Source organism: Diadema setosum, chromosome 13 (genome assembly GCF_964275005.1).
Source record: "Diadema setosum chromosome 13, eeDiaSeto1, whole genome shotgun sequence".
In the NCBI taxonomy this organism is placed as follows: Eukaryota; Metazoa; Echinodermata; class Echinoidea; order Diadematoida; family Diadematidae; genus Diadema; species Diadema setosum.
The window spans coordinates 2,637,455-2,645,284 of record NC_092697.1 but is presented as its reverse complement, the minus strand read 5'-3'; the positions used below and the strand labels follow the sequence as shown (position 1 = coordinate 2,645,284).

At 37.0% G+C, this 7,830-nt stretch overlaps 1 long non-coding RNA gene across 1 annotated transcript; it reads right to left on the bottom strand.

Moving 5' to 3' along the window:
- On the bottom strand, positions 1-3,969 carry LOC140236679 (uncharacterized). Its single transcript, XR_011901779.1, has 3 exons — positions 3,888-3,969; positions 1,467-1,659; positions 1-487 (listed from the first exon to the last, which is right to left on the bottom strand). It is a non-coding gene; the product is annotated as an uncharacterized lncRNA (long non-coding RNA).
- Positions 3,970-7,830: the final 3,861 nt, after the last annotated feature.

Genomic DNA, 7,830 nt, shown 5'->3' with positions numbered 1-7,830 from the left:
GCCTGTTTTGTATAAAAAAAAACAAACAATATTCATAAACAGTGAGGATTTACTAACTTTCCCATTTCACGTGATGAATAGGCAACTGACATGCCCTTGGTTGATATACTATTATTTGCAGTATTTTGTCAATGTTTGTGAAATTATTTAGTAAAGTACATTTCTAAAAAGCTCAAAGCTTATACCAACACTGCTGCGATCATATTTCAAGTAACTATATGAATTTTTCCGGTAGTTGTCACGATGACTTGTATACATGTACATCGAAAAAAATGAAAAACACACATTAATATTCACAACAAAGAAAATACTTATCGTAAAGCCTAAAATAGGGATATTTATATGATTATGAAGTCAAATCATTGATGAATCTTCCTTTGAGTTCTGTGCAGTGGAGTGTGAGGATCCGCTCAGTGAACTTGCTGGTGCTAAGTCTGATGTCACACCTGGTGTAAAATGGACTGGTATGTCTTTAAGACCGCAATACCTGTACAGAGAGAGAGAGAGAGAGAGAAAGGGGGGGGGGGGCGGGAGAGAAGACAAACTGGCATTACATGTAACATGTAATTCCCAATCCAATGCCCTGCCTTATGCTGCCCCGCCCTACCCTGCCCAAAGCCGTTCCTAACAAAGTTTACTGCAATTCGTGATCTCTGAGCAAATTGTAAAAAATCATGCAAAATCTTTACAATAACATTCATGCGTAGCAGAGATCAAAAAGAATGCAGTAATAAGAAAATGAATTTTGTCATTTATTGAGTGGTTTTTTGTTTTTGTTTTTGTTTTTTTGTTGCATATTCGTATCAAATATTGCATTGCTTGGTCCCACATAAATATAGTCCCATAGTTGGTCCGACTTAATGCATGTCATGTTTCCATAAAATTATGTTCAAACTCACATTGCCAAAGGTTTAACAGGTGCTACTTTGACTTCGCTGGGTCACACTAATAATTCAATAATCAAATATTCCTGCATGTCATTCACAAATTTCCTCACCAGAGAACGTGAGAGACATTTTCCTCAAATGCTAAAATTATAGGAATACTGCAGACATACACTATACAAGTACAGTGCTTTCTCATCCAGTAGTACGAGAAACTTTCTTCCCCTCTTTTCTTTGTTCTTTAAAAACACATTTTCAGCTGACGGTTCAGAGAAATTGAAACATGTTTGAACACTCTTTCAATAGGCCTACACCGCATCAGGACCATGAATGGAGAACCTCACAATAGGCTTGACAGAAATTATGATGCAAATATCAGATATAGAACTACAGTGAAATAACGTAATAACAATTATAGTAGTGTAGGGCCTAGTCTTTGTTTTAGTGACCATTTTTTTTTTTGTCTTGGTAAGGGAATGATTCTAAGTGCCCTACAATAAAAGAACAAATACAAACTATGAGTAAATGGACAACAGTACGCAGCCTGCCAATATAATCTCGTACAAAGTAATAGGTCTATACCTTTGATGACCATTCCCTTTGGTGAGTGGACAACAGTAAGATGGCTAAGTGCTATTGATCAAGGATGGCCCGAGGAATCGTCAGCAGCTCCCAAGAGGCTTCAGGCTGTTCTTGCTCAGCAAACTGCAGGAGTTCAGCTTGTGGGTCAGCAGGGCGGGGGCATCTTCGCCGGTCATTTCTCGTTACTCTATTTCTTTTGTTTTTTTAATACAAACAAACAGAAAATGATTATTGCCAATTTTTCATCTCACGCTGCAAATCCGCCGTGCATCTCATGTTCTCTCCCTGTCCATATGATGAGTTTGATCATGAGAATTAGTCGTGATTCTCTCCTCAAACAAGATACGACCATCCACATGTCTGTCTAAAAGTGCGCTATTGTAACTGATTTGAGCGTAGCCAGTCACAATAGCATCAAAACAGACAGGCAGTTATATATGGATTGTAGATCTGAGATAAAATGATTTAATGGCATAAAAACACTGACAAAAGCGGCATATGTGAGGAATCATTTCATCTCGGTACAATGTATATTACTATTGTAACTGTTGTCATCGACATTGTCATCATAATGATCATTTACTCCAATATTATACAAGAAGTGAATGGACACGAGTGCGATGGTACAAAATTTCGCACGCAGAAAGATAAAGTGAATCGTGAGCTTTTCATATCTTTCAAGTGGAAATTACACTCGGAATAAATCATTGATGCAGGGTGATCGTGCTTTATCCGATCCGTTATATGGAACCAAAATTGTGGAACCAGTTACCTATTCAGTAAGAGCAACTGTCATCTACAGAGACATTCAAATCTTACAATGTACTGTTCCTATCACACTGAGGACCGAAATTGCTCTCATTAATATTCGGAAAAATATTCTTTATTTGGTATATGCTGTATTCTTTTATTATTATGTTTGTTTGTTGTACTGGGTATGTCATTGTCTTCATTGTTGTCTTGTTTGAACATAGATCTATCAAGACAAATGTAAAGATCTAGTTCTATATCTTTTAATTCTTGAAGCACCATGAGCACTGAAACTAAGCTGGACCTGTGCGCTATAATCATCATCATTATCATTATTATTGCTATTATTATTCTTATTATTATCATTACTACTACTACTACTACTACTTTTACTACTACTATAGTACTATATTAGACCACAGACTTGTAGAGATAGGCCTACTGGCAGCCAGTCATGGATAGATAGGCCTACCGTACGCTTGACAGACAGCAACCACGTTAGATAGGCTCTACTGTTGAGTGGACTAAGCTGGGGGAATTAATTTGCACCTTACTGACGAAACAAATTTGATCGAGCAAACTATAGCCAATAAGTCTCTGCACGAGAGTTTCTACTGACATTAGGGGTGCCTGCATCCTCATCCTTAGCTATCCCTCCTACCAATACCTCTAAATTTACGGCTTTAGCTTAAAAAAAAGACTTATATTTAAAACTGTAGGGCCTACTTTGTTCTTATAGTCTGAAACCAACCAGATAGATCTAATTTTAAAGTTAGAGCTCTATATAGCTAGAGACTAGGTCTTTATAGCTACCCGACCGGTAGGACCTAGCTAATACTAATAGATTCTATGTTAAATTATGTTATATTGTCTAACAGTTAACTTAGGCCTATAGGCTACTTGGTACTAAGATCCTACTGTATTCCTAGGCCAATTAAAGCCCAAGCCAAGGCGATAATTAACAGAAATAGATCTAGCCTTATCCTCTAACACTTTAGGCCCTCTTGGCCTACTATTTACGGTAAGAAAATACAACTTTTGAATAGGCCTAGGCCTACGAAGGACGCTAGGTCCTACCTAGAATCTACCATGCTTTCGATACTTATCCAGGCTGAAGATCTCCTGCCGTACACGCGCGTAGTTTAGTCGGCGCTCGTGAAATGAGACGTAACTAGTAGTATACAGTAGAGTAGTAGCTGCTGCATTACAGTGCGTACACTGCTGTTTACACAGTGGATTGGGCAACAACACAACAGCCAGGCGCAGGGTAGGTTCTATAAGATAGTGTCTTTCTTGAGAGATTAGAATCGAAGTCGAGCCATCAGGCATATTTGGGGGCATATCTCTGTTATTTTCATCTTCTTATGAGCGTGAGAATTTTGTGAAATATGTGAGAGTGGCAGCCCAATCCCAAAAAGATAATAACCATAAGACCCATGACTTTTCGGTTCGTCCCGATTTGATCCAGTGCACTGCCGCTGGTGATCCATCCCGGGTGTACAGACTGCATTGTACACATAGTCTACACTGTTTGCCCCAATCGCATTGATCTTCGCATGATGAATAACATGTTAAGTTTACCGCAGAAAACCAAAGCTCAATCTAGTTCCATGATTAGTCAAATCAGAACATGAACATAGAGTATCAAATTGTCAGATCATAGCTACGTACCTTCGAAATTTGAGGCAAATCTCTCCAAACCCCAGGTTTCAAGCAGCCTCCTGACACACGGCATTATCGTGCAGCGTCGCCATGATGAATGTTGATGGGATTTAGGCCAATGAACGAAAGGACCAATCAGGCTCGCGCTTTACTAAGATTCCTCCAATCAAATTGCATCTCCTGAACGTCTGCAAAGCGTTGACCACGAACGGGGTCACAAGCATTTATTCAAGTGCTGGAGCTCCAGAGCTTGTGTCCAGTCGACTCCTTTCCGGGTCACATTGACCCGGAAAGGGTGAGATATTTTTGACTGGGAAAAATGGTTAGAATTCTGACCCGGGGTTTTTAAGAGTGAACAGTTCAAAAGTGTTTTCACCAAGGAAACACCCATACCGAATGACTTACTACCGGAAACCTCAGACTTTAAAGAAATGGAGGATACTGTGTTTACATCAAAGAGTGTAGAAAAGTTGCTTTGTGGTTTAAAGATATACAAGGTCCCTTAACCGGATGGTATTACTCCACGAGTCTTGAAGCAGCTGGCAAAAATTCTGGCTTCAATTCTTTGTAATATATGCCGGTTGTCATGTGAATTAAGTGAAATACCAAATGATTGGCGTGAAGTAAATGTTGTACCAGTCTACAAGAAAGGTAATCGATCTACTCCTGTAAACTGCCGCCCCATGTCGCTGACATGTATCTGCTGCAAGCTAATGGAACACGTCTTAGCCAGCAAAATTATGAAGCACGGGGACGAAAATAACATAATCTTTCCCCTGCAATATGGCTTCCGTAAGAACATGTCATGTAAACAACAATTACTAGGTTTCACAAGCGATCTACACAGGAACTTGGATGAAGGGCGTCAAACGGATGTCATAATCATTGATTTCTCAAAAGCATTTGACAAGGTTGGACATGAGCGGCTTTTACGTAAAGTGGACTACTACGGTATCAGGGGAAAAATCTGAAATGGATTCAAAGCTTTCTCAATGGAAGAAGTCAGAGGGTTGTTTTGAATGGTATTAAATCTTCTGCAATAGCGGTAGGATCTGGAGTGCATCAAGGGTCGGTTCTTGGGCCTTGCCTCTTTCTGCTTTTACATTAATGACTTGCCTGATGGTCTAGCGTCAAAGGTTCGCCTTTTTGCCGATGATGCAATTTTTTAATGACCACTGACAATCAACATCATACGCAACATCTTCAAGAGGACATAAACAAAATTGGTGACTGGGCGAAAAAAAAAATGGATGATGGCTTTGAACACAGATAAGTGTAAGGTTTTGACAAAATCCAGGAAAAGAAGAAAGGTGCAACACGTGTATCATTTAAATAATGCCCCTCTTGAATCTGTTGAATCCGTGAAGTACTTTGATGTAACTATCACTTCTGATTTGAAGTGGACCAAACACATTAATAATACTGTCAATAAAGTCAATAACGTCCTTGCATTTCTAGACGCAATCTTCGCACAAAATCTTCTGATGTTAAAGCCACAGCTCACAAAACGTTGGTTCGACCAATTGTTGAGTATGCTTCCATAGTTTGGGACCCATCTTCCAGGAACCTCATCCACAAAGTGGAAATGGTCCAGAGAAGAGCCCTTATAAAAAAAAAAACCATGGTTTTACAACCGTAACCATGGTATAACCATGGTTATGGACGGTTTTACAATGGATCGATGGTAGTCCATGATTTTTAATTCATATCCATGGTAAATGTGTGGCGGAAGTGTGGTAATACCATTGTTAAAATACTATAGTTATGATAACATGATAAAACTTTCATTTTACGACGGTTTTAAAACCATGGTGAAAAAATCATTGTTATACCACAGTTTTAAGAAATTAAAAAAACAATGGTGAGAAAACCACGACAAAACCATCGTTCTACTTTGGTAAAAATAACATAATAATATAACAATGGTTGTAACCATGGTTTCACAATAGTATAAAAACAATGGTTAGGAAACCATGGTGTAACTCTCGTTCTACCAAGGTTGAAAACCATCGTTATTAAACCATGATTTCGTCATGGTTTTATGATAGTGTAAAAAAGATAGTAATAAAACCATGATTTTAACCATGGTATTATGATAGCACAAAAACACTAGTTATAATACCATGGTTAAACTTTCGTTTTACAAAGGTTAAAAATGATCGGTATTAACCATGATATTAACCATGGTTTTATCATAGTTAAAAAATGATGGTTATATAACCATGCCTCTAACAGTGGTTTAATGAAAGTGTTTTAAAACCATGGTTAAAAAATCATCGTTATACCACAGTTTTAAGAAATTAAAAAAACAATGGCGAGAAAACCACAACAAGACTATCGTTCTACTTTGGTAAAAATAACATAATAATATAACAATGGTTGTAACCATGGTTTCACAATAGTATAAAAACAATGGTTAGGAAACCATGGTGTAACTCTCGTTCTACCAAGGTTGAAAACCATCGTTATTAAACCATGATTTCATCATGGTTTTATGATAGTGTAAAAAAGATAGTAATAAAACCATGATTTTAACCATGGTATTATGATATCACAAAAACACTAGTTATAATACCATGGTTAAACTTTCGTATTACAAAGGTTAAAAATGATGGGTATTAACCATGATATTAACCATGGTTTTATCATAGTTAAAAAATGATGGTTATATAACCATGGCTCTAACAGTGGTTTAATGAAAGTGTTTTAAAACCATGGTTAAAAAAATCATCGTTATACCACAGTTTTAAGAAATAAAAAAAAAACAATGGCGAGAAAACCACAACAAGACTATCGTTCTACTTTGGTAAAAATAACATAATAATATAACAATGGTTGTAACCATGGTTTCACAATAGTATAAAAACAATGGTTAGGAAACCATGGTGTAACTCTCGTTCTACTAAGGTTGAAAACCATCGTTATAAAACCATGATTTCATCATGGTTTTATGATAGTGTAAAAACAATAGTTATAAAACCATGATTTTAACCGTGGTTTTATGATAGCACAAAAACACTAGTTATAATACCATGGTTAAACTTTCGTTTTACAAAGGTTGAAAACGATGGCTATACTAACCATGATATTAACCATGGTTTTATCATAGTTAAAAAATGATGGTTAGGCTATGGAACCAAGTTGTATGATAGCATAAGAACAGTGGTTATTAAACCATGGTTAACTTTTTGTTTTACCAAAGTTTAAACCACGTGCACTATGATTATTGAATGATGTCGATCACAAAAATCAATATGAAAACTCATAATTTGATGGCCGCAATACCGATGCAAGTCATGACGGACATTCATCTAACGCAACCACCCGTTTGGCTTCAACAGGATTATGTAAACAAACAGTAGTCTTACCATTGCAAACAAAAAGCTGCTTCACTTGGTTGATTTACAGCATTTCTAAAATGCAACATCTATTCACTACGGAATAAAGCACGTAAAAAAACTTAGATGAGATTACATACTCGTGAAAAAATAAAAAAAGGTAGTAACCCAATGCCGCCCGTTCGTTCCCCGTAGCTTTGACATGTACACACAACAATAGAAAACTATATGAATGCAATCGGCGTGTAGTAATTGTGTACGATGAATGGGAGATCCGGGTTGTTGATATGAGGCTCGTTCGTACTAAAGATCACAACAAAAATATATTTTAAAATATATGGAGCACAAAAAAATATTGACACATTAAAAAAAATTAATTTGCAATAAAAAAAAGTTTTAAACACTATATTTTTCTATTCAAAACCAAAAAATTAATGATTACAAGTTTTCTTGATAATAATGTCACGTAAGAGGTCATGTGCGTGTTGTTGTTGTCGCTGATTGAACCTTACGTGTATGTACTGCTGAACCGTTAGTCCGCGACCGCGCTCAAAAACCACACACACGGTTACGCGGTTAATACGATTCGCTGTTCATTTCAAACGCTCTTTCGT